The sequence below is a fragment of the Gymnogyps californianus genome, chromosome 6, assembly GCF_018139145.2.
Source record: "Gymnogyps californianus isolate 813 chromosome 6, ASM1813914v2, whole genome shotgun sequence".
Taxonomy (NCBI): Eukaryota; Metazoa; Chordata; class Aves; order Accipitriformes; family Cathartidae; genus Gymnogyps; species Gymnogyps californianus.
In genome coordinates this window covers 24231597-24254087 of record NC_059476.1, presented here as the reverse complement: position 1 = coordinate 24254087, position 22491 = coordinate 24231597, and the positions used below count along the sequence as shown (strand labels likewise).

Here is a 22491-nt window from a genome sequence, read left to right as displayed (position 1 = left end):
GACAGCAACAGTCATGTCTGTTTTGACGTTAAAAAAAAATAAATACAAATTACAAACAGGCAGCAGCCAAATGCACGAAACCCTGCATGCATCTGATGCTCCAGGCGCTGCCTTTCTGTTGTTTTCCATGGATCCATCGTGTCTGTTTCTGCTGTACGAAGGTGTTTTTAAATCTAAAAAAAAAAAAAGACATGTTGTTTGTATAAAATAATAAAAACCAGGAATAATGCTAAATAAATGACAGATTATCCAACATGCCCCCTCCCCCAGGGCTAAGAAAATGGCAGCAGCTGGAACATCTTTCAGAAATGAAGTGAGGGGGAAAGCAAAAGTGAAGGAGAGAGAAAGAGAGAGGGAGAGCAAAAAAGGAGGCAGCTTGAGCAGCGGATGGCTGAACTGTGCTCCGCAAAGCCATGGTGGAAGTTAACATCGCATTCAGGCTGTGCTGCGACTTCAGTCGGTGAGAGGTGGCGAGGACACCCCAGAGGAGCCAGTGTGAAGACTGGGGTTCAAGAGGGAGGAGGTGCTTCTCTTCCTGTTGCCTGGCAGACTGACTGCAGCCTGTTTCTTCTTCGATTTCTGCACAGCAAGAACGCTATGGAAAGCTGGTTGCTCAGCTGCTGGATCCCAAAACAGACTTTTTTTTTTTTAAGAAAAAAAACCAAAATGGGATGTTGATTTAAAACTAAAGGTGGAAGCAGGGATTAAAAAAATGGGTTTAAGTGAATATAACTTAAATAGAAGCTTGCTCTTCAGAGATACTGGTTTTAGAAACAGCCACTACCTGGCCAAACATGGAGGTTTGAAGCCAGCTTATTTAATTTAACAAAACAAAACAAAACAAAAAAAGCATTGCATTAAGAGCAGAGATTTTAGAGGAAGAGGGTACATGTATGGGATTTTCTATTTTTTTTTCCTTTCTAGTAGCATAGTTGGGATCCACAGTGCTGCAGAACACGTGTTCCTTAGGAAGCAGACAAAAAACTTAGTGTTATGTTCTTCATGAAAACTTGCACATACACTCCTATATGAGGCATAAATAGCGTGTGTTTTTTATACTGAAATATATGCACCCATAGAATTAAAGGGGTTACCTGGCCTCCTGTTTCATTTGTTTGGTCTCCGAGTAAAATAGCAGTGGGAGCCAGCAGCCCCAGCCAGGTGCTTCTCCCCACCACTAACCCATCTGATGTTTGTAAGCGTCATGTTTCCTAGTGTTTATTTGGGTAATTTTTCTATTTTTTACAGTGATGTTGTAACACAGAAAACTATCAGATCCGAACCTCAAAAACCGTAGCGGACAGACTCCAGGCCACGTCCCTGTGTTGCCTCTGAGTGTTAGAGGATACCTCATGAAGCAGAGGGGAAAGGGAATTAGCACATGTGATCTGATGTTTGTCCTTTGGGCCAATTCATCTTCCTTTCTTTGCTGCAAAAGGAGTCCATTTCCTTTATTCATCGGGTGGGGAATGTGGAAGTGTTTTGTTGACCTCACCAAGGAGGGAGCCTAGCCCCTAGAAGAAAATGGCCTTTCTGGTGGACCTGATAGGATTTGTCTTGACCAAGGGAAGGCATCACTTGCAGAAGTTGGGATGGGCTTTTACCTGAATTTCTGTCTACCCCTAATCATTTTTTGGATCTTTCCAGGGAGTTAAAGTGATTGCATTGACAGCATACTAAGTGTGAGGCAACCTTTTTACAGACTATGGAAGAGAAAAAAGCCAATTTGGAATTTTAATCCTTATTTAACAGAATGCAGAAAATAAAAGCTGTCGATTTGCAACAGATAGCTCTCTGCTCCCTTTGTTAGAGAGGTGCTATCCCACACCAGGATTAGATCAGCTAACCCCTGATGAAGGAAAAGAGCACCCACACTTCCTAGGTTTGTCTCGGCAAATACGCTTTTCTTCCTCCCTCCACCACCCCAGGGAGGAGTGTGGAGATTGAACCCATGGGGGGCAAACACTAGATTTTATTATTTCAAAACATTTTAAAGACAGCACTAAGGCGGTGAGTGAAGTGGAAAAGTGAAAAGCCTTGATATTTTATTCAGATTTTTTTTTAAGCCACAAAGAGAGAGCAAACAGAAGATTACAAATAAGCCATTTAAAAAAGATAAATACAAAACATTATGCATGCCTTCTTTAGGTCTGATCTTCCTTGTCTCTTTATCTGATGATTATTAATAATTAAAAAGAAAACCCTCCATATTAAGTATCTGCATCTTTCAGAGAAAATTGTAAAAACAGAATTGTTGGGTTTTTTGGTTTTGCACAGTCTTGGAGACAAACTCTTTTGGGTTTTTTTGTTTGTTTTGTTTCCTTTTAAGTTAATGAGAACCTTAGCTTGGTATGGCCATTATCAAACACAGCTGTACACCTTTAGCATTCTTAATGTTCTCTTATGGGGCTAATATAAGCATCTATATAATATATATTATAAATATCACATTTTAAACAGGAAATGGAAGGCATTTGATGCAGAATTTTTGCATGATATAGAAATAATTAAAGTTAGCTAGTGTTTGTTTGGTCTGAATGTTGGTAGAACCTTCATAGCTTTGTTACAATGAAACCTTGAACTGAAGATATTTAATAAAATAACATTTAAACAGTGCAAAGTTTTGAGTTTCATGTTTTTCTCTTAAACCATGGGACAATGTGGAATTGGCGCTTCTGGGATAAGAATCAATCCGCAAAGCTTTTTTTTTTGTCAGTAAATCATGTGATTTAAAAATGTCATGTTTAAAAAGGAAAATAGGTAAGTGCTACCATACTTGAAAAAAAAAATCTAGCGTTAATAAAAACAAGGGGACAACAGAACCTGTTAAAATGAACTTTATGGTATTTCCCTGACAGACGATGGGATAATAGGGAAATGTTGCTTCTGTTCCTGATAGCCTAACCCTTGGCAAGCCTATACTGTTACTTCTTTTCTTGGTCTTTGTTTTCCTCACCAATATTTCAGACTTTGTGGGAGAAGCCGTCTTGCTGTTAGGGTTTGCCTGATGTAAACATGCTGAACTCAAGTTGGGTGGCGGCTCTTAGATTTCTGAGCTAGTGTATTTTATGTCCTAGATGGGATGCTCCTGCGGAGGAACAGATCAACCACTCACCTGTACAAATTTGCCTGGTCTAGCAGCGTAAGCATGATTTCCTAACAGAAGTTAGAAGTTAGTTGGATTTAGCCTGTTTTGTTTCTATACTGCCTCTTGTTATTAGCATTTCATTTATGCTCCCTTGGGTAGGCTTTGTTCCACTCAGGCCTTCGCTGCTTTGGCATTTTTCTTTTATTTCCCACCTTGTACTGTTCCCGCTGCTCTCTTAAGGGCAGGCGCGCTCAGCGGCGGGCCCGCAGTGTGTGCTGCTCTTGCCTTCTGCTGAGCCCCCTTCCCGGGTGGGCCGGGGAGCGCGGCTGTCGGTGGGACAGAGATGCTGGGGTGCTTTTCCACGTCTCCTGCTACCGCTGGCCTTGTGGCAGCTGAGCATGTGTCGGATCTGGCCCAGTTCCTGCTGTGATTGCTCTGGGGATACACATCTTGTTTTGGTACTGGCTGCGGCTAAGCCTGAGGGGCTGTGGCTAGCGTTTGTGCCCCCAGTTTGGCTGGCCTCCTGCTCCCCGGAGCTCTTCCCAGGTGTATCTGGGAAGTGCTGCAGATGGGAGGGGGTGGCTTTGCCTTATCACCGAAAGAGAGTTCAGTGTGCTTAATCCCCTTTAACTGCAGCAATTACCTAGTAAATAGGTGTCAGTTGCTGCTGCTTAAAGAGATGATTGCTTTTGCTGCCTGATGAAACAGGAGGAAAATTGTTCTTCGTGTTTAAAGGGAGAAGGTAAGAGTTTTACAGCCCACTTCACTGGGACTGAAGACAATCTGTTCACGGCCAGGAGAGATAGCTCCTGCTATTACAGTAGCAAAGGAGGTTCTGCTATCGTTTTTGACATCCAAGGCAGCATCATTCATCAGGTTAGGTCTCTCCTGAAGCAGTTAATCATATCTTAATGATCTTTGAAGAAAAGTTGCAGTATGATCTGATGTGCACTACGAAGATATCCATAAAGTTATTTCCCATGTTCTTAGTAGCTCTTTTAACCAGGACAAGAGTAATTTAAACACTTACTTGAAGCACAATAGTCAGACTAATGCTTATGTCAAGAATATTTATGTAGCATATGTATGGGGCCTTTCAGAGGGTTCCTGTGTATGTGTGTGATTTAAGTACATTTAAAAAAGGTGATGGTGTTCCATTTAAGCTGTACTGTATGTGCCTTTACCACTTGCAAGTGCTCTATTAGTCAGTCTTGGGCAGGGGCACTGAAAAATCGGATAGAATCTGCTCCAGAAAGGGTTCCTGTCTTATGGTTTTTTATGTTTTAGCCGATAGCAGGGATTCAGAATGGTACTTATCCGCAATGCGATAGCTCCAGTATTGAGCTATCAAGCAGCAGTATTCCCAGAACCTTATTTATTTTCCAGTATGCCCTGTCTGGTTAAAATCTCCTCATCCTATTGATGGCATTTTGCCATCTTCCTACCCAAGAGAAGCGTCTGAGCATGGTTTTCTAAGTTCCCTCCCTCTCTCCCAATATATGCACATGCATGCTTGTACATGTAAGTTGCTTACTCTGTGGGAGACCTATGATTGATGGTAGCTTTTATTTGTGCCCAAATCAGATTTCCCTTTAAACTAAGATTGGTCTGCTCTCACTTGCTGGGCTAGTGGCACAAAGTCTGGCGGGATGCTTTTATGCTATAGTATGTATGAGATGTGGGGAGAAGCATGAGCAGAACTAGACCTTGAGTGTCAACATCCTTTCTATTTTATTACGAAAACTGTTACCTTTTACTTGCCTGTAACTGATAACGTAGACAAATGGACAGAGCATTTGACTAGCGATCAGGAGATTTGTGATCTGTTTCTGGTTTTGCTGTGGCTCTGCAGGGTGACTGCAGACAAGCCACTTGTGTGCTCTGTGCTTCAGCTTTCCCATTTGTCCATGCAGATGAGACTGACCTGTGTAGAAACTGCTGGAAGAGCCTGATGGACAGTGATGCAGAGCAGCTGGGTGGTATGGCTGCTACCCATCACAGGTGGCATTTTTTTTCCCCGAGAATTTGAAAGGTTTGGGACTGCTGTCTAATGCACCTGGAATGCTTGTTTATTTGGGTTTGGTATAAATTTATTTTAGAGTTGGGAAAGGTGGTCCTTGGGGGCACTTAAAGTGGCTTGAGTGGAGGGTTATGAATTTTTCCCTTGAGATCCTTAGTGCCTGAGAACTCCTCACCTGCAGGAATGGCCAGCCTGCCTGCCTGCCAGTAAGGAATAGGAATTTACCAGTTGGTGTGTAGTATTATGAAGAATTTTAAGCAAGCAATTTCTTCTATCCTTAACAAGTATTGGAAGACAAAAATGCACATGCTCGTGGTTTTTGAGGCAACCTCGCCACATTGAAAGGATGCAAATAATTAAGTCAATAAAATCTCAGTCTGAAAGTTCCTTATGCCACAGTGGGGTCCTCTAAAGCCCAGGTGGATGAGGGAGAGGGAAAGGTGGTTGTCCGTAATCTGTGACAATTTACAAGATTTTACTCGCCATAATTATCAATGAATGGATGGGCAGGATGACATTTATTCACAGAAAACCTTTTTGTTAATGCATCATACAACTGCATATTGGCAGAGTTAGGATTTGGCCGGTTCTTGTTGGGATGAAATACTGTCTCATCATGATTTATTTATCCTTCATGTTTCTGTGGAAAAGTGTAGTGTTCATACCAACAGAGGATAGCCTGCAAAAATGGCATCAAGGCTGTGCTTCAGAGGCCTTGTTTACATTGGAACATCCTATAGGTTATATCAGTAGTTATAGCAGTGCTACTGCTGTATGGTTGTTCCTGTTCCAGAAAGCAATTATTTATTTCTTTGTTTCTTACTACATGTTTAGAAGTTCAAAACAAACCGAAAAAAGTACTTATACAAGAAGGGTATGTTCTAATCATGTGTTGTTTGAAATTTATTGCTTTGGATTTATCATATTTTTCTTGTATAAAAAAGGCCCAAACTTTGAGATAGATTGTCTTAAATGTTTTTAAGAATTATAAACAGATTTCAGCCTTGTTCATTCCAAAATAGTACTAATGCTGAAATTATTTTAAATATCATAAGTCAGCAAGTTTGAACACCTTCTAGTCTGTTACAATATCAGTAAAAATCCTCCATATCTATTAGACATACTTCATTGAGCTTCCGCATAAACAGTAACACGTTTGATCTTTTATACAGCATTATACTTTGACCTTCCCTTTTGAAAGTAACAGACTTCCTGACCCATTAAAACTTCAACAGAAGTGGGCAAATAGAAATATTCATTACAACTCGGTTTTTTACTGAATATCCAGGGAAGGATTGTTTGTTTGTTTGTTTGTTTATGTGACCTTAAGAAGGAGTAGTTGCTTCAGAGAACTGCAATGTTGCCAGGGGTAGCATGTGCTAAGTGAGATAGGCACAGAGCAATACGATAGCCTGGAAGATGGCAAGGGAGTAATAAAGCCAAGCACTTGGAGTGGTTTGGAGTGTGGGGAAGAGAGCGGAGATGCAAGATGGATTTAAAGGTGCCTTGCAAGTGAGTAGAGGAAGCTACATACGAGGTAGCTAGAAAGACAGTGATGACAGAGGGATTGAGAGTTGCGATGTGGTGAAACGAGAAGGAAGGCAGGTGAATTCTGCTCTGGTGGTTTGAGGAGGGAGGAGCTTGGAGAGATGGGGCATATTTTGGGGTGGCTTCTTCCACTGCAGTTTTAAATGGAATTTTAAGCCAATATTGTTGCACCTGTATAGCATACTATAGTGTACAACGTACACTCCTGTCAATGATTTCGCTCGCTCAATGTAACTGAGATTGGTTGAACTGGGGCGAGAGAGGCGAACTACCAAAAAACTATTTTTATACCAGAATATCAAACTGTGGTTTGAAACGGTAAATCCAGTTTCACAGAATGCAGTCCTGGATCATAAAAGCTACAAGCATGTGACACGAAGTGCTGAACTGCCACAGATTCCCTCTGTTGGCTTAGATTTGCTCAGCTGTTTTGGCAAGTTCAAGGTCTGTGGCAGATCGGGTGTCACCTGCTGCTGCCACGCTAGCTTCGGGATGGCTGCGGGCAGGGGGACGATATTTAATCTGATGTAAGCACTGTGGCACGTGTTTGGGTTAATTCAACAGAAATGCAATCGCGTTCAAATATGTGCTGCTGGGTATTTTGGCAGTGCGCAGAGCCGGTGCGATGGGACTGCAGCCTCGGTGCAGGTGGCGGGAGCAGCTGCCTGGTCAGCCTCTGCTGAGGGGGCGGTGCTGTTGGTCAGAAGCAGAACAGGCTTTTGAGCCGCACCAAGACACGACTGCTCATAGCTTTGTCTGCTTTACTTTGGTCATTTGATTCACCTGCTAGCTCAGGCTTAACAGGCTTGCAGAAGCATGGTCAGTGCTTCAGGTACAAACTGATTAGCTGAAGATTAAAAGCCCTGTACAAATGTGTCTGAAAGCAGTGACTTCCAAGCTTTTTCAACTTTTCAGTAGAGGAACAGGTTGCTATACAGCAAATTTACATCTTGTGTTGCTTTTTTGAGGGTTTCCTGGGAGCGATCCACAGGGTGCTAGCGATTCGCAGACTGTGGGATGGGAAGCAGTCTTGTGGCCTCATTCCCTGAGCACCTGCTTTCCCTTTGCTTGCCCCTCTTCTGCCACCAGCCAGTTCTGCTGCTTTTGACCGCTCCAGGTCCTACTTGTGCTACCCTGTCACGAATTTTCACTCCTCCACAGCGCCGTGGGTGCCTTCCGCACAGCAGATCCAAAAGCAGGACCGTGGTAACAGCACTCCCAAACTGCTGTGCGCTTCTCCATCCTCCGCTGAGAATAAATGTTCCTGTGATGTGGCTCCACATCCCGTTCTGGCTTCCTACTACAATTTTCTCCGTCTTTCTAACTAGGAAATTGCACCTTGCGTGTTTGTTTTTCTCGGGAGGGTGCTGCCGCAGGGGATGTTACAGCGCTGTCAATCCCTACCTACCGCTTTTCTGGGCATCCCACGCCTTCCGCGCTGCCGGGAGCACGGCGGCTGCACCCGTGCCCTGTAATCCCGGGCTGCGGCGGTGTCGCCGTCCCCCGCCTCCTCCCGCCGCTGCCGCGCGTGCGGTGCCTCCCTGCTGCACAACCGCAGCGAGCGGCCGCGCTTGCGGGCGGGGGGAGGTAACCCGCCGCAACGTGTTTCGGTAACGGCTCTTCCTGGACAGGAGCAGCCCGGCCCTGAGCCGACTTCTCCTCGGCTTCGCCTCCAAACCTCCCCGCGGGGCCCCGCTCACGGCGCACCGGGCAGGCCCGGCCCGGCCCGGCCCGGCGGCCGGCCCCGGCAGGAGGCGGCCGGAGGGCGGGGCCTCCCGCCCCTCCCCCGCGCGGAAGATGGCGGCCGAGCGGCGCGGCGGCGGCTCCCCCAGCGGCCGGAGGGACGCCCAGCGGCCGGGAGCCGGCGGGCCGCGGCCGGCCTGAGAGCTCCCCGCGGCGCCGGGGGACGCCCGCCCTCCGGGAGCCGTGCCCCGTCCACGCCAGCCCGCCCGGCGGGGCCTCCCTGCGGCAGGTGAGGTGGAGGAGGAGGGCAGCAGGGTGGTGGCGGCCCGGCCCGGCCCGGCCCGGCTCGGGGGGCGGTGCTGGCGGGGCCGGGGGAAGTTGTGTACCGGCCGGGGGACGGCGGCCCCGGGCGGAGGGGGTTCTGCGAGGGGCGGCCCCGCGCCGGGCCGCGGGAAGAGAGCGGCTGCGGCCGCCGCCGGGGGGGGCCGAGCTGGGGCAGGCGGCGGGGAGGGTGCTGCCCCCCGCCCCTGAGGCGCGGCGCCGCCCGCGCCCCGCCGCCCGCCCTGCAGCCACCTGTGAGGCCGGGGGGGCCCGGCCTCGCCGGGAGCCGACCGCGGGGGGCACCCGGGCCCCGCCACGGCGGCCCCGTCTCCCCGTGGCGCCCAGGGCCGGGGGTTTCGCAGCCCTGCCCGGCTGCTCTTCGTGGGCTCCGAGCCGCCGACACGCGGCCCGGAGCAGCAACTGCTTCCCCATCGCAGCTGCTGTGGCTCCCGCCCCTCGGAGCCCCCTTTTCCCCGGTCGCCGGCTGGGCGCATGGTCCTGTACCGGAGCTGCGCTCCCGGCCTCGCTCCAGCTTTGTTTACCACATGGCGTTGTGTTGCGAGCGGCTAGGTTGCTTGGTACAGCGTCGACCGCCACTGAAGAAGTCAGCATGTACCGGGGCAAAGGATGCTCGTATCTCTGTCGTACGGCCGCAGCTGGACTGCGTGTGCTACACATGCTTCTGCTTGGGGGTTGCGTTCAGTGGAGGCCAACAGCGGGTACGGTTGCGGTAGCGTGAAGACACAACAAAAATGATGTTACGTAGGAAAAGCTGATGGAACGTGAGGAATCGTTCCTATAGTATTTCCCATCCTTTAGTTGTTAAAACATATTTGCAGTGGTAAAGTGATAAATAAAGCGCGAGACACCCCAGTTTGCTTATGCAAGAGTGAATAAACTCTGTGTTGCCCAAATTAGAAGTGGGCAGATGTCATATATCTGAATTTAACCACAAGTCACGCTACTCCACACTGGGATTCTTTGTGACCAATCTTGCTAAAGAAGTATTCAGAGTTGTTAATTGTACGTGCATTTCTCATTAGGAAATGTAACCTTGCCCTTTGTGGCAAAGAGATAAACTAGAAACTTCTGATGAATTTTTCAGGTTGTGTGCAGTCAACTCAATTATCTACGATAATTGGGCTGGGAAATTTTGGATGATGGAAAATTTTGGATGATAGCGCCGGTACGGTGGGATACCTTGTGTACAAAAACACCCTGAGAGCCAGAAATAATTACAAGCTCAGCATCAGCCCCAAGAGTTTATCGGGCTGGGTGCTCACACGTGCTCATGTTGCCCATGTGAGCTGGCTCTGCATCCACACCAGTAAGCGGTCCCGGAGCCGAGCCCTGTAGGACTGCTGCGCAGAGACACCTGAGGCGCTCCATCCACAGTGGGTTTGGGTGGTGTTTTCTGCACTGGGCTTCTCAGTGCAGCTGTTTTCATGGCGCTGAGATTACTGATCCAACTCCTGGCAGATTGGACCTAGAAACCTAGAAAGGCTTTTTAGTTTGTACTTCATGCCGCATGAAAGCGATTGCGCTATGTTAAGAGCTAGGCTGGTTCCAAAAGCAGCCTGACTCCACTAGACCAGATTTGAGCCAGTGGAAAAACTCTGTGCTCGAATCTGGCAACCGGCGTAAAATGCTCTAAAACTTTTCCACTGTCAGCAACTGTGAACAAGTACATATCTCTTAGGGTCATTGTCTTGTACGCTTGCTGCTTTCTTTTTAAAATGTTCTTCCTCATCCCAAATTCCTCTTTTCCTTCATTCTTCCCTTTTAGTTTTTGCTCTTCCCTAAGACCATGATACTATTTTCCTTGCTGCTACTTCTCGAACATCGTTTCCTAACGTGTCTTTTCTTCCTCTGTTTCAATGTTTTTTCAGCCCTTATAAAACTACCTTTTTGTATGTATATATGATTTTGAACTAGGAATTACTGGAAATTTCAAAAAGCAGTGAAGATGAGCTGCAGAGCAAGGACACAGAGCAGAAGTAGCGGTACATCTGTCCACGTCAAATTTTTCGCTCCAGTCGCAGAAATGACTTTTGCTCTTGGGTATGGGTTCTCAGACCTGGTGTCAGAGTGGAGAGCGGGGGCCAATCCTGCCCTCCAGTATTGCTGACTGTGAGGAGAGAGGAGTTCTGGGGCATCTGGCAGCAAAATGGGATTGTGATACAGAAAAATTGAGAATCGCTGTTTTAAGGTATGGAACAATACCTGCGAGTGTTTATCAGGACACGTGTGTGTGCATTGGCAAGCTGCGTGTTTTTCAGCAGTATCTAGTAGTGCAGTGATGGTGCTATCTGCTGCGTGGTTTTTGTGTAAGGCATGTTTTACTGTTGTAATGTCTAACCTTCGGTCTGATCTGCATCGGAATTTGCATAGGTGACCTGGTAAAAAAGCCTGAGCCTAGTTTTGTATTAGCATTTATAATTCCATGATTTCTTAAAAAAAAGGGGGGGGGGGGGCGGGGGATACCCAAATGCAGCTGAGGCCTCGATGTGTCCTGAACCACAGCATATCTCCTCATCACTGAGCCTTGTTTCAGAGGTTTGAATGCCTATCTCCGATCTCTCTGTGGTATATCTGGAATATGCGGTGATTCTCTGAGCAGAGCTGCATAGATAAGATAATCCATTTCATTTTAATTGGCAGAATTGTTTACACATGATCTCTTGCTCATTTTCCTCTTTTAAAGGAATGCATATCCATCCCTGATTACAGCTCAGGTCAAAATCCCTCAGCACTTGTAGCAAATCTCTTTTAATTGGTCTCATTTAGCTCTCATAAGGTTGTGTTTTAATTCTCTCTCTTTCAAATCCTTTTCCCCAGTCTGTAGTATAATTTATTACAGGATATTTTATAGACAAGGGAGCAGCCTCTGGCTGTCAGCAACCTTTGCAGCGTATCAAATTTCCAGCTCAACAGGCAGCTGCAACAGAGTTTGTGGGTGTAAGGCAGTGATGCTGCAGCAGCAGCACAAGAGCAGTCTGCGGTGGCGGCGCTGGGCACGAGTGCCAGGTCTGTCCCGGATTCTGGAAATAATTGGGGTGAATGCTCCTGTTTGCTGTCTCTGCTTCTCTAGCCTTTTTGTAGCCGTTGCTGATGCAAGGGTCTTTGAGTTCAGTTTTTCCCTTTCTAGCTGTCTTTCCAGTCTCTGCAATTGAATGCAAATACGTCTAAGTTGCTGTTGTCTGATGACAGACTTAGAGCAGCGCAGGGTTGGTAGAAGGCTAATGCTGGGAGCATATTTTTAGAAGGCCCAGAGCAGCATTAGCGGTCTTTATAAAATTCACTGTGACTTTCCTGAACACAGTTGCTTTGGTTAATTGAATGTAATGCAAAGAGGTGAAGCTCTGTGTTTCATTATGCCTGCACCGAGGCACTTCACTTCTGGCCTGTAACAGCACAGTCCGCAGGCACGGTGTGCTGGTGCAGCTCATGCCTGATCTCCAGGTGCTCTGACATCAGCTTTGGAAGTCTCAAAGGCTGGTTTGTTTTTTTTTTTGAGCTGTGCCCTCTGCCCTTATACTGGTGATTTTCCCACTATAGCAAAATCAGAAGGGAATACGTGCCTCTGCTTTAGCCGTTGGAGTTGAGATCCCGGGCTGTGTGGTGCAGCAGCGAAGGTACAGGCAGACTTTCTGCTTTGCTGATCCTGCTCCGGAGGCAGGAATCTCCAGCAGAGCTGTGGAGCACGGTTATGTCTTAAATCGCCACTGAAAGATTTACTGGAGTACATACATCAGAGCCCTAACTGTTCCTTCTGCGTAGCGATATTTGAAGGTCTCAGGCCTCTGGCAATTGCTGTTTGGGGACCGTTTTTCAATGTAGACCCATATCCAGAAAGGAAATGATACAGATCACTAGACTCAATCCATATGTGCCCTATTAAAAATGCAGTAGAAATCTCTAGATGTGAATGATGAATCTTCTGTACCAGGAAGATATCCTCCATCACGTTCTTGCCTGCCCTAATATTTTTAGTAAGCTAACTGATCTAGCAGTGAATGTGAGGGGGTTGATAAGATTGTACATGCAGTTTGGACCTTCTCAAAATATTTGTGGCTTACGCTGGGCAATGGCACAAGATCTGTTTTCACAGAAGTGGGAATTGGTGTTTGCTTGTTTTTTAAAGCTGCCCGAACTCTCCAAACAAGGAGAGGGATGGTCACAGTCTATCTCTATATATAGACTCAGCCTGCTTTTGAATTTGTTGAGTAAAATGAATAGTGTAAAATAAGTAAGGACAGCTTCACGCACCACTTGCTTATGTACTCACAACGCCAAGAAGATGTTCAGAAATACCTGTCTCTTCCAAGTGTGTTTATGGCTGTATGTAACTGAAGCGGTTCTTCCTGCTGGGGTTGCAGACATTGAATGTCAATAGTGTTTGCAGCTCCTCTCAGGCTGAAATGTTAAGACCTTAACTTAGCCTAAAATACTACACACTTCCTTTCCATGAAGTGAATTTAATATTTGTCATTAAACACAAATTATGAAGTTAAGCATTAAAACTAACAGCGATTAGGTACCAATGTTTGTGGGCTTTTTTTCCAGAATCAAAGGAGGGTGAAAAGGAGAGAGACATTTTGTCCTCTGCCCAGTGTACGGGGCTTGTGCTGGTCTCTGTGCTGTGTGTGTGTCACGCCACAGTTACCATCTTCAGCGCTTTGGTGCATGTTTTGAGTGTGGGATGGGAATGAGGGAGTGTGATCTAGGGTTTTGGTGGGATCCGAATACAGCTGTACTGCACTAGCCTGATCTGTTTTCTCCCTGCACTGCTGTGCGTTATTCTGAATTCTTTTTTTTTTTTTTTCTTCCCCTTTGGAAGTGTCTGCATTGGTGGAAAAGATTGTCTTGGGCATTCCCTGCAAAGCAGGAGACAGCAGAGTCTGTCCCCTCCTTTCCTACCTTCCCATCCCAGTACTGTAGCTCACACGAGGAGACAAGGGCTCACAGGTATGTGCTCAGGGAGGAAGGGTTTCCACAACGGGGGAGAGAGCAGGACATGGAACTGCGTGTGTTAAATGACATGCCAACAAGTCATAGCCCTCTCTGGGGCTGGAGATCAGTGCTGCTTTTATTTATTGATGTATGTTTTTCCTCTGTATTCAGCAGTTCCCTTGGTAGCTGGGTTGGCATGGCTGATGCAACAAGGAAGGAGGAAAGAGGGACAGCAAAATGACAATTTTATCCCTTCTTAATCTCTTTTTGCAGTTCTAGTCTGCCATCTGGTCAGTCTCTTTGAAAGTGTACAACCCCAGCACCCTGCCCTTTCTCCTCTGTTTGTTTCTCCAGTCACCTACATCCTTCATTTCTGCATCAGAAACTCTCCAAGAATATGGCATTCCTCTGAGTGGTTCATGTTAGGAGGCTCCCATGTCAGGACCATTAGATTATGTGATGGAGCAACTTGTTTTTCTTTGATCGTGTTTAGTCTTATGGTTCCAGATGATTCCATTAGCCTCATATTTTATTGGTCTTTCAGCTTGTCTCTAATTAATGCTAATTTGCTTGGCAGTACTTCTGAAGTAAAATCAGAGCTTGCATGTGGATTTTTAGAGCTCTTCAACAGATCTTAACTCTTAAATTTTCAATCACTTTGGTATAAATTCTTCAAAGGAAACAGTGGGATGACAGGCCTTAGCTGTGATAGACTCCAAGTAGTAGAGATGAATTTAGAAAAGAAGGGAAACTTGAGATTTACTTCAGAAAGGTTAGAAGAACCCCAGAACATTTTATAAATGTCTGTTTTTGTCTTAAGAGCCTCTTACTGAATGGCTTTGCGTTAGCTCCCTAGTCCTACCCGGTACTTTAAAGTGCATGGGAAATTTCATGTCAGAAAGGGCTTCCAAAACAGTCAGTTCTGTCATCTCTTGGATGATGAGAGTTGGACTCATCTGACTATGCATAAAGATCTGCAACTAAAGTGTCCACATCTGAGCTAGGCACGATAAGTTCCCTTTATATTAAGGGTATGTTAGGGCACAATTCATTTCACCCTAAAGCAGATGTCTACATTTGGTGAGGTGAATCACATTCTGGAAGTTCTTTTTTGTTTTTCCACTGAATATAATGAAAACCGAGGATGTTAGTCCAGATGTAGAAGATGTCAGCAGGACAGATATCTGAGCAGAAGGTAAGTTGAACACCTCCCAGAGTGACACTAACTTGCTCCTAATCCTGGACTGCTTTCAGTGTAGCATTTTTAATACTTTTGCTGATAATTGATTTACATAAATTTATCTCTTCTGATCTTAGCTACCTTTCCCATCTTTAGAGCACTTTTTCTCTAGGGTTTTTTGTGTGGGGTTTGTTTTTTTTTTTTAGCTAATGTTGCTGTGGTTAAGTTGTTCAACAGCCAGGGTTCCCCTGTAACTGGTAACCAGGACCTTGGTAGAGTACCATGGGATAAAGCCCTGGAGGGAAGAGGGGCCCAAGAAAGCTGGTTAATATTCAAGGATCACCTCCTCCAAGCTCAGGAGCAGTGCATCCCAACAAAGAAGAAGTCAGGCAAAAACGCCAGGAGCCCTGCATGGATGAACAAGGAGCTCCTGGACAAACTCAAACACAAAAAGGAAGCCTACAGAAGGTGGAAGCAAGGACAGGTAGACTGGGATGAATACAGAGAAATTGTCCGAGATGCCAGGGATCAGGTTAGGAAAGCTAAAGCCCGGATAGAATTAAATCTGGCCAGGGACGTCAAGGGCAACAAGAAAAGCTTCTATAGGTACATCAGTGATAAAAGGAAGACTAGGGAAAACGTGGGCCCTCTCCAGAAGGAAACGGGAGACCTGGTTACCCGGGATATGAAGAAGGCTGAGGTATTCAAGGACTTTTTTGCCTCAGTCTTCACCAGCAAGTGCTCCAGCCACACCGCCCAAGTCGCAGAAGGCAAAGGCAGGGACTGGGAGAATGAAGAACCGCCCACCGTAGGAGAAGATCAGGTTCTAGACCATCTAAGGAACCTGAAGGTGCACAAGTCCATGGGACCTGATGAGATGCATCTGCGGGTCCTGAGGGAACTGGCGGTTGAAGTGGCTAAGCCACTGTCTATCATATTTGAGAAGTTGTGGCAGTCTGGGGAAGTTCCCACTGACTGGAAAAGGGGAAACATAACCCCTGTTTTTAAAAAGGGAAAAAAGGAATACTGGGGGAACTGCAGGCCAGTCAGTCTCACCTCTGTGCCCGGTAAGATCATGGAATGGATCCTCCTGGAAACTATGCTAAGGCACATGGAAAATAAGGAGGTGATTGGTGACAGCCGGCATGGCTTCACTAAGGGCAAATCGTGCCTGACAAATTTGGTGGCCTTCTACGATGGGGTTATAGCGCTGGTGGATAAGAGAAGAGCAACTGACATCATTTACCTGCACTTGTGCAAAGCATTTGACACTGTCCCACACAACATCCTTGTCTCTAAATTGGAGAGACATGGATTTGACGGATGGACCACTCAGCGGATAAGGAATTGGCTGGATGGTCGCACTCAAAGAGTTGCGGTCGACGGCTCGATGTCTGAGTGGAGACCGGTGATGAGTGGCGTTCCTCAGGGGTCGGTATTGGCACTGGCGCTGTTTAACATCTTTGTCGGCAACATGGACAGTGGGATTGAGTGCACCCTCAGCAAGTTTGCTGACGACACCAAGCTGTGTGGTGCGGTCGACACGCTGGAGGGAAGGGGTGCCATCCAGAGGGACCTTGACAGGCTTGAGAGGTGGGCCCATGCGAACCTCATGAAGTTCAACAAGGCCAAGTGCAAGGTCCTGCACATGGGTCGGGGCAATCCCAAGCACCAACACAGGCTGGGCGATGAGTGGCTTGAGAGCAGCCCTGAGGAGAGGGACTTGAGGGTGTTGGTTGACGAGAAGCTCAACATGACCCAGCAATGTGCTCTCGCAGCCCAGAAAGCCAACCGTATCCTGGGCTGCATCAAAAGAAGCGTAACGAGCAGGTCGAGGGAGGTGATTCTTCCCCTCTACTCCACTCTCGTGAGACCCCGCCTGGAGTACTGCGTCCAGCTCTGGGGCCCCCAACGTAAGAAGGTCGTGGACCTGTTGGAGCGAGTCCAGAGGAAGGCCATGAAGATGATCAGAGGGCTGGAACACCTCTCCTATGAAAACAGGCTGAGAGAGTTGGAGTGAAGACAGCCTGGAGAAGAAAAGGCTCCAGGGAGACCTTACAGCAGCCTTCCAGGACCTAAAGGGGGCCTACAAGAAAGACAGGGAGGGACTTTTTACAAGGGCAGGTAGTGATAGGACAAGGGGTAATGGCTTTAAACTGAAAGAGGGTAGATTTAGATTAGATGTGAGGAAGAAGTTCTTCACTGTGAGGGTGGTGAGACACTGAAAGAGGTTGCCCAGAGAAGTTGTGGATGCCCCCTCCCTGGAAGTGTTCAAGGCCAGGTTGGATGGGGCTTTGAGCAACCTGGTCTAGTGGAAGGTGTCCCTGCCCGTGGCAGGGGGTTTGGAACTAGATGATCTTTAAGGTCCCTTCCAACCCAAACCATTCTATGATTCTATGACCTTACTGTGGTCCTGGCCAGCCATGCCTGTCCCAGAGAAGTCAGACCAGGTCATGAGTAGGCCTTCATTCATTTCAAAACCTTAACCGCTGAGATTATAGTTGGCTCTGGAAGCAAGCTGAATGTCAAAATGTCAGGTAGTGGCCTATGATTTTTTTTCTGTAAAGAGAAAGGCTTCTCTCCTGCACAGTCTGGGTTTTGCACTGCTGGAAGTTTTAACTTTGAACGAATGGTGAGGTCAGGCTTGGTGTGGCCCAACGCAGTGGCACATTGCATCTAGATCCCTGCTTGAGATGAATAATGTAATTTCACAGCGAGTTGAATACCTCTTAATATTTGATGGCCCAAGGTGAATGAGGAGCACAGTAAGACTGGGAAATCTGTGCAATCTAATTAAAGGCAGAAATTTTCAGTGGAGAAAAAGGTTGGTGTCTTGGCTGACTCCTTAAAATGCCATCCTCTTCCATCTGTGATTGCCCGTGTCTTGTTTGTGTTTCTCTTCTGGGCATCACCTGTGTGTCGGTCTGTTTCAAGTGTAGAGATGTTTTTGAAGTGGCATCGTTTGTCTCAGCTGCAGAGCTACAGAACTGAAATCATCGGCACCTTACTGTTGGTGAACTGCTTGTCCTTCCAGTTACCGAGGGCTGCAGAGGTATTAAAAAGAGCAGGCAGAAACTAGTGTAGACATTGCATCGATCAGGCCGTGTGTGAGGACTGCTGCAGCTCCCTGTTTCATCAGCTGTGTGAATCCACTTTCAGGAGAATGATGTGAGCTATCACAATGTCGAATCTGTCTTTTCAGTGGGATAAAGTGGGATCCTGGCCCAGTCCGGCAGCCGTGAAGAGGCCGATTCATTTCAGCATTGAAGCCTGGCATAAATTGCTAGTCTCCACATCTGATCTATTGTCCAGAACACCTCTGAAACATCAACCTTCCCCCTGCCCCCCTATTTCAGTTACAAATAATGTATTTTAATTTGTTACTTGTAATTTTGTTGTTTTTATTCATTTTTAATTAAGTGTTCTGGATTCAGTCAGCGATACTTCAGCTCAAACTGCGTGTGCTTTACTTGTGGCTGAGTCATAATCATCTTCCTCATAAGCAGAGATCTGTCACTGTCTCCTGATTTAGTTCGGTCTGCAAGCTTTCATCCATATCCTTCCTTTATGTTCCTGTTTCAGATCTGGCCACTTGTATCAAAGCATGATCTGAATAAGCCTACTTTCAAGGCTGCCATGAAAACGTGCTGTTATCATGTGTTAGCGTCTATAGTTTAGTATCATGTAACTGTGCATGGAACAGGGTATGTTTCCACGGCCCAAGTCCACATAAACATATAAACACAGAGCTTTCTGCAGGAAAACTTGCTTTGGCTCAAACAAAATATTGATGTTTGCCTTTCCCAGCATTACTTTTAAATACAAATTCCTCACTAACCACACATGATGGTACAGTGCCTGTGGTAGCAGGCAGAGCTTGGAATTCCCTTTTGGTGTCTTGTGTTGCATATGTGGGCAGGTTAAGAACAAGCTAGTGTTCAAGGATTGTCGTAATTGCAGTTGGTGTTGAGTATAATGTTTCTCTGAGGTTATTATAGTTAATTCTTTTGCATGTTGTAGAGCTATTGTATAATTATCTTATATGTCGGTCCTAGCTTTTTCCCATTGCTAAGTGAAAACAGGGTGAAGATGCCCTTTGAACGTACGTCTCTTGGTTTGCGTTTAAGCTGATGCTACTACTGAGGAAAGCAATCCAATCCTATACTGACCCTTCTTAATATTGGCACAACCACTCAGCAAGCAGGATCAGGAAACTGATGTGGAAATTAAAATAAACAGAAAAAACCAAACCTCCTTTTTTGCTATGTTATCCTTCTCCAGGAGAGGAAAAAGTTACTTTTCAGTTGATCAGTGAGAAACCTAGTCAGGCTCAAATGCTTTTGTATTGGCACACCACAGAGTGCCTTAGGGATAGTTGATGAGGTGCCAGGACTGCTCCCTTTGGAGGAGTGGAGAGGTGTGACCACCTAAACGCATGCCAGACGATCACCTCAAAAGTACAATTTCACATGTTGTAAGCTGAAGAGGAGTCTTATGCTACTTCTCTTTGCATCAGTCCTGCTAAATTTTTAAATGTCAGATTTATCTAGGTTAGACTTAACTACCAGTGGTCGTGACAAACTCCAAAAGGATATCAGAAACAGGCAGCATGATTAAGAGCCGAGCTGCATGCCCAGCAGACTGAGAGCCAGTAACTGCAGCCCTTCATTGCTGCCAGTTCTGTTCCACTTTTAATTGGACACTTGATTAATTTTTATATCAGTGATTCCTCTGAGGGGAAAGATTGAAGAAATCACAACAATAGTAATTTCTAAAGGAGATGCATCTAGGGGAAGAGGAAAGCAGTCACTTTGATCAAGGTGCGGACAGACCTGGGGTCACAGGTTCTGTACCGTATTTTTTTGCATCCTACTCCAGGACCTGCCAGCTTCTCTGATGAGCAGTGCTGCATTATCTTTATGTTCCTGTGCAATTTACCAGAAAGACATGACATGTTATGTCAGAAAACATTATGTTTCTACAGAGTGGTTCTTGGTTTTGGTTTTTTCCATACCTTGTTGGGGGGGAAAAAAAAAAAAAGAGATGTTTCTGTGTTTTCCTCTACATCTTTTCGTAGCACCCTGCCACTGACAGTCTGACCCATGATACTATTCTGGACAGATCATTGGGGACTGAAATTGTAAGTGCTCAGGCCCCTTCCCCTTCCTGCAATTATATCTTCCTGAAATGCATCCTGTGCAAGGGTGAAGATCAGCGAGAGGCAATGCTGAAAGACAAAGCAGTGGAAATTGATACAGTGTCTGCACTAGAAGCAAGGCTGTTCTTGAAGGATATGTCTGTAAACCGTTTGGTCTTAAAGTCTATATAGAGTAGCTTTAAAAATGAGCAAACTTCCAAAAATAAATAAATAAATACAGACAAACACCTCCTCATACAGATGTTGGCTGTAAACAACAAATGCAAGATTCCATTTTTCCCCCTGTCATTAGGCTTCATCTGGAGAAAGCATTAGGTGGGGATGCAGAGGTTGTTTGGTCTTTGTGGGCTAGTGATTTAGAAACCTCATGCTTGCTCTGCCAGGATGGGACTGATGCCACCAAGCTTGAAAACGAATGTTGAGAGCTCTACTGGTTTTGTCCTGTCTTTGCAACCCTTTGGTACTGGTGTTATACAGCCTCTGCTACCGGTTCTCTGTTGGGATATCTGTAACTTTTCCTGGGGCTGTATGGAGTTCCATCTTCTTTGCAGTCATGACCTTTTACCATAGCTGTCTTCCAGTGTAGCTATGAAACTGCTGACAAAGCTGGGGAAGTGGTTGCAAGGCTTGTGAGCACACATGCCAGGACTTCCGTGATGGCCAGAATAAGATGAGGGAACTCTCAGCCAAATGAAATGGGAATGACCTTGTATGCACAGGCATTAGGATATAATCTAACACACAAATCTTAAATTTAGATTTCCTACAATGAATTACCTTTGGGTAATGTTTTTTAGGAAAATCTTGCCATCTAGCTTGATTCCACCTGTCTTGAAGGAAAAGGAAGGAGAAACAGAAAGAAATGTTTTGTTTCCTGTAAAGTTACGGGAACAGACTGGCTACTGCAGTGAAATCCATCCAGTGAATGTGAGGAGACTTCTCATCCCTTTCTTCTGCCTGTAAGGCTGGCCTCACTGAGACTGCAGAAATAGAGGTCAGTGGGGAATATGAGAAAAAAGTAGAAATGACTTTTGACTAGTACTAATCTGAATCTAGCTTCAAGTTGGTAATGCTGGTGCAAAAGACTCTTTGTCCTATCGCTGTCACCAAGAGCATCTTAAACAGGGATGAGGAAATGTCACATCAAAAATTCTTAGAAGCGTTTGTTAATTTTTATTGGTTTTGGACATGGCAAATTCTAGGAAGCAGTACATGAGAGCAGCAAGTGGAGTAGTTCTTCCCCTGTCGCGGTTGCTCGGATATGGTGTCTCTCTCCTGGGGAGCAAGTCATACAGTGCGTTTTTTTGGCTTGGCAAACTTCCTGCACAAGTCAGCATTGCTATTACACTGGTAGCACAGCATCATCACGCTTTAAATGTACTAGCTGCAGAGGTTATAAATGACTACTGATTTTTTTGAATGCTGCAATATTTAAGTATTCAGCTTGAGGCATTTTATTAAAGGGGCCTCATTACCAGAGAAAGTGCCAAGTGCTTTAAAAATTCTGTGCCTATTTAATGTAGCTTATATTGGGCATAACTAATCACTGCCAAAGCTTAAAACCTTTGGTGTATAGTGCATCTGGGAGCAGGTAGCTGTGAGACTGGGCAGAGGAATCCCCTTTCTCTTCCCTCTTCAGTAAAAGCTCTTTCTCGACACAAAGGTCCAATTGCTGCTATTTCTTGTATAGTGTGCAGAGCATAGCAATATGTGGGCAGCAAACTAATGCAAAGTGCTCTCCTGTCTAGTGTTTCATTGTTCTTTCTGCCTGAGGCTTTGCAACCTTGGTCTTTTTTAGTTAAAATCTTTAAACAATGGATTATCTGTTTCACAGGCTTTAGAGGATTTGAAATAGCAGTGACCCTTAGGCATTTGGCTCAAGATTACAGCAATAAATACATTCATCAGAGGCCCCTGGCCCTTCCAAGAGCCAGGCAGCCATAAGATTACCTCTACCATATTCTTCTGCTTCTAATTCCAGTGAAGTGTCACCTTCTTAACAATTCAAGGTAAGCCCTGTTCCTCCTGACCGTTTGCACTGAGATGGTTTGTGAGAAAGAGGGAATGTGTGTGGTGAGGTTGAGAGCACCTACAATAGGGGACCTTCATTCTTGCTGGGATGTTGGCTTTTACTACGTTACCAATCTGGATTTTCCAGGAGATCGGAAACCTATTTTGAAAGCCAGCATTGCTTTTTTACCCCCAAAGCCCAGCAGTCTGAAAATTTCGTATGGCTTTACATTTTTCAAATTGGAATGTAACTTTAATCAATATTGACGTTTCTGATCTTTGTGTGCCAGCTGCTGTTTTTCTGAAAGATGGTGCTGGGACTGGAAGGCCCCATACTGGAGATTACAAACCAGTTGCCACCCAGTTGTGATACTGACATGGGAATTTCTGTAAGAGTGCTTCCTGATTGTGCTGTTTAAACAGTGAATGTGATGTTTTTCTTCTGTTACTATGAGATCTAAAGTAGTTTACAGATATCAGGCATTCTGCTGTGTTGCTTTGGAGAAAGATGTCAGCTGTCAGAAGGAGAT

General features: G+C 45.8%; 1 long non-coding RNA gene across 1 annotated transcript in view; it reads left to right on the top strand.

Moving 5' to 3' along the window:
• The first annotated feature begins 8585 nt into the window (after window positions 1-8585).
• Window positions 8586-22491, top strand: part of LOC127017793 (uncharacterized) — a 113175-nt gene continuing 99269 nt past the window's right edge. Inside the window, exon 1 of the long non-coding RNA XR_007766649.1 lies at window positions 8586-8628. This is a non-coding gene — a long non-coding RNA (uncharacterized LOC127017793). The remainder of the gene's footprint in view (window positions 8629-22491) is intronic.